Below are 4944 nucleotides of genomic sequence, written 5' to 3' on the forward strand. Positions count from 1 at the left end.
ATGTTGATGAAATGTAAATCTTTCGCAATATTTCATTTATCATGGCCTCTATGGGCTTTTGTGGGCTCAAATGTATTGTTTCTAATGAAAAAAATGTCAAACGGTGATCTTAAAGAACAACATGATAGTTGAGATTTTCTTTTTACAAGGACAGCAAAAGAAAAAGTGAGCAGGTTAAAAAAAAAAAGAATGAGATTGGGGATTGTTTTATTGTTCAAATCTTTCACACTGTCTCTTACCGCTACCGGCCCGGTACTGTGGCTCTCGGAGAGATCCACCACTACCAGACGTTCACTGAGCTGCTCGTCGGGAAGCTGCCCTTCCAGTGTCTGGTCTGAGAGACCGCCCGGGACTTCAAGGAAGACCTGCGCTTCCAGAGCTCCACCGTCACAGCTCTGGAAGGAGGCCAGCGAGGCTCACCTAATGGGGCTCTTCGAGAACACCAACCTGTGCGCCATCCACGCCAAGAGGGTCACCATTGTGCCCAAAGACATCCAGCTGGGGTCTGCGGGGAGAGGGCTTAGAATCACCCCTACATTTAATGCAACAAATATACAACAACAGAGTGTTTTCAGTCAGAGGCTTCTTCAGGTCTGCTGTAAGACCGCTGCCCACGGCTATCAGCATCTATAACAACTCTTCAACGAAACCAGGATGATGAGTTACGTTTAATGTCCCTTTGGGAATAATAAAGTCTCTTTAAATTGAATTTTGAAATGAATTGAATTTGTTTTACTAAAACATTAAGCAAATAGTTGCAACGCTAAGACTTAATCTAGCTACCTGAGCCGGTTTTCAGTCCGGCAGGCACACAGAGCATTAACAGAGCTCCTCCGTGTCTACTGAACATTGTAATATGAAAGCATACAGTACCTATTTCAGAGGATGTTTCTCTTTCTGACCCGTGAAGCGTCGCAGGTGTCAGCTCTGCAGCTGCAGCATCCCCCCCCCCCCCCCCNCACCCCCGCGGGTCGCCCCCCCCCCCCCCCCCCCCCCCCCCCCCCCCCCCCCCAACACACACACACACACACACACACACAACGTCCATAAAGAGGTAGGGAAATGTCCTTTATTTTCCGGTCCAGTAGACAGATGGCGGGTTTCTTCTGTGCAGCATAATCTCTCAGCAAAGCTGAGATAAAACTGGTTTAATGCTGTAAAATCCTAAGGTTTTATCCCCGCTGCGGTGATATCATACATATGGCTCAACATCTGGGGGAGGAAGCGAACAGAGGCAGGCCAGACATCATGTGACAGTTCAGGGAGTTTCCACATTACTGCCTCTGTGATGGATAAAGTCCAGCGGACAAGATCGTCTTCAAAGTCAGGGTTTACCTAAAGAGGTTTCTCTTTTAAAAGCTTTGAAGACTCCTAAATGGTCTTTTAGCTTGAAGGAGAATAATTGAAGTGGCAGTAGCAAGCACTGCACTATACTCTAAGACAGATTAGTGAAAATAAGTTGCTATTTTACCCCAACGTCAGAGCATGTTGTTCTCTTTTTATTTATTTAACACACGGTACATGTATAAAATTGTGGCTAAGGTAGCTGTTGTTTCCTTGCGACAGACAGCAGCTTCTTGGTGGACAACTGCTTTTAAAAAGAACCGATTGTTAAAAATCTCCACGACAATGCTGAATGAGTTCGTATTATTTTTATTTTAATGTTTTTTGTCTTGCAGACCACTTACAGTACGTTTAAACTACAAGCTACACTCATCCGTTCACCCCTCCCATTCACACAAGTCAACAGGGTCTACACAGACCAAGAACTGCTGTTTACTGACAATTTGGGACAATTTCTTTAGAAATGATTGTGCAGCCTTTCCAAGACTCGTGCATCCCATCTATAATGGTTCATCTTCTGTTCTGAGAAAGCTGCCGTGACCAAAACGTGACTCAAAATCAAATGTCGAGCTTTCCTTGAAGGAATGCATACCATTCGCCACCCTTTCATGCCAGGGTTTTGAGCCAAGATCCTTATATCTTGAAAACAATTAAGTTTTATCTTTGATTTGGTCTAATTTTTAAATGGGAATTACTCTCAGCTACTACCACACCAAAGTTTAAGTCAATATGTGAAAAACAGACTGGTTTATAGCCACTGATGGGTCTGAAGAAGTCCATTCAGTGGTTCATAACATAATTTGCTAATGGATAGACAAATGAGCACAGGCATGCACACACGCAACAACCGCCACTAAAAGGTGGGCGACAGTGTAAATGTCTTTCTGTATTATATTAATATTAATTAATATTAGATGTTGTGTGACTGAATGTAAGAAGGACTCTTCTATTTTCCACTCTTCAAACTAAAGGTTGACCGACTGATCAGTCAGACAATGAAATCGCCCAACTGTGACCATTTTTCATGTTGTGGGTCCATTTTGTGGTGCAGCACCGGCAGACCCCAAAAGAAAGTTGGTGTGAAAATAACACAAGAATAGCAACATATCCACCAGACAAATGGTGAAGCTTTGAATTTTAAACATCTCTAAGGGTGCTTTTAAAGAATGTGCACCATGTTGTTATTTCTGTTCTTGACTGTCACGCACAAATTTCTTCAATCGTATTTTTTCTTTCTTTCTTTCTTTTTTTTTTAAATTATTGAAAATTCTAAAGTGTATCACCAATAAACCATTACCATCACAGGCTAAAAACAAAGCATAAAATCCACGTCATGTGTTGACTACTACTTCTGATTTCTAAGAAAGTGGCACTGGCTACTGAAAAACCCCCAACCAATCAGCTGCTGTTTTCATACTTTGAATGAGTCAGAATATTTCATGCAAAAATGCAGTCAGTTTAAAGAGTTTGCAGTTGTACATGTTTTCTTACTGTGCAGTTTTATATTGAAAAAAAAAATGTTCAGAACATTTTTCTTTCTCCCCAAATTCAGCTTCTTAAAAGTAATGAGGATGAAATCTGCCATTTCCAAAGCTGCTAGCGCCACGTCCTCTGCACCCTGAGAGTAAACGATACTCATGGCGGCAGTCATGTTTCCTGATTTGCTCTTGTTGCTCGATATATTTATAGAAACTCAAATCTCCATCCTGCATAATGCACGGCACATTACCACAGCAGGATTTCCAGCACTTCTGTGACCAAGTCACACTTCCTGTTGGCCTCTTCTTTTTCTGAGCCGCTATTTAATGCACAGATTGGGATGAATCACGTCCACGTTTAACTTTACTAATGATGAAACACTTTCATCTCAGGAATCTGAATGTCTTACAGGATGCTGGTTGTGTCACTGACAATAGCTTAGCTGTCATTACGTGCTCTCACATACACAATAAATACAAAGCAAAAAAAAAAAAAAGTTTAAAATGAAAGCCCTAGCATTCTCTGAAGAAATGCAAATCGCTTGATGCCTTGTATGCTGGAGTTTTAAACTTGGATAATGAGAAAGGATGGAGTTGTAGCCATTTTGGTCAAACCTTATAAATTATATATTGTGAGATCTTGCTAGATGTGTTATTGCCTGGAGTATGTGGTGTCAATGTCTCTCAGTTACTACCACGTCAACGTTTAGCTCAATATCTCTAAAACTGAGTTATAGCCACTTTTGGGTTGGCAAGTGTTGATAAGCTGTGGCGACCATGTTGAAACGGACTGACTCCAGAAGTTAATCAGGTGTAGATGTACATCCAGTGATTACTTTGTGAGAGTTTTATTAAAATCCATTCAGTTGTTCATGACATATTTTGCTAACAGACAAACAGGGTTGGTAAGAAGAGTTAATGCCAAAGTTTTAACCAAGGATCCTGTGCAACGTGTAGAGTTTAGAGCAGGCGTTCGGGATGATGCTCAGCTACAACCACATCAAAATTGAGCTCAGTAGCTGTAAAATTGGCCGAATCAAAGCCATTTTTGTTTTTAAGGCCAGTTGGCTGTGACAGCCATCTTAAATTTGGTTGACTTCAAAAGGTAATCAGTTGTAGTCTTTCATCCAATGATTACTTTCTGTCCAGCAGTTCATGGGATACAAAGAAATGAGCACACATTACACAGACACGAGCAAAAACCTTATTTTCCTTTCGCCTTCTGTGGCGAACAATAAAAATTATGAGTGAATTAACCTTCGGGTCAAATGGACACGAATTTAGGAGGGCTTCAGGAAGGTTACAGTTTGTGTTTTTTGAGCAGCAGAGTTCTGATTTTAGGGATCATGTTAGTGTTTTTTTTTTTGTTGTTGTTATTTTTGCTTGCAGGGATTAAAAACTCCGGAAATCCCAAGAGGGATTACATCCAGATCTCCAGTCCTGAAACTGGACCTTAAACTGATAAACTGTAACTTTCAGGGTCACGGGGTGGGCATGTTTTGGATGGAATCCGGTGCGGTTAGATACAAAACCGTTGGAAAGGAATCCTGACTAGGTAAACAACCACAACAAAAAACAAAAAAATCTATCTCTGCCTGATTGTTTGGCCTGCCTGTGTCCTAACCCAAGATACGCCTGTTACTGGGAGAACATAGAGTCGACACGGACCAGCGCGGCAGCATGAGGTGCAAAAGCTGCAGCCGAAACAGGCAGTAAAAACACATCAAACAGCTCACCAGATATAACAGGATAACAGCTTGGCTGTGTGGCCAAATAGCAGTCGTACAGCTGCAGGAGCGCATAAACACTGAAACAGGCGCATAAAATTTGAAACCCAAATGCACAGTGAACTAAAACAAGAAGCACAGCAGGGACAGGGAATGTAAATATTTTCCCCTCCTGTGAATGCACCGTTGGCAATAAAATTATCATGCCGCAGTCCATTCTGCAGCGGAACGCCATGCTATTATTGCCAGCGAAGATGCACAAAACACACAGAGGAGAGCGATGCAAAATGACACTTATCTACGCTGACCAGGAAAGTGTGTAGGCGTGCACATGTCTTAAGTGACAATTACACCGAAGCGTGTTTTATAGCAGCTAATGTCGACAGAGAAGAGCT

General features: G+C 41.9%; 1 pseudogene; it reads left to right on the forward strand.

The window, feature by feature from the left end:
* The first annotated feature begins 236 nt into the window (after positions 1–236).
* On the forward strand, positions 237–4506 carry LOC119617863 (annotated as a pseudogene).
* Positions 4507–4944: the final 438 nt, after the last annotated feature.

The sequence above is a fragment of the Kryptolebias marmoratus genome, linkage group LG2 (genome assembly GCF_001649575.2).
Source record: "Kryptolebias marmoratus isolate JLee-2015 linkage group LG2, ASM164957v2, whole genome shotgun sequence".
NCBI lineage: Eukaryota > Metazoa > Chordata > Actinopteri > Cyprinodontiformes > Rivulidae > Kryptolebias > Kryptolebias marmoratus.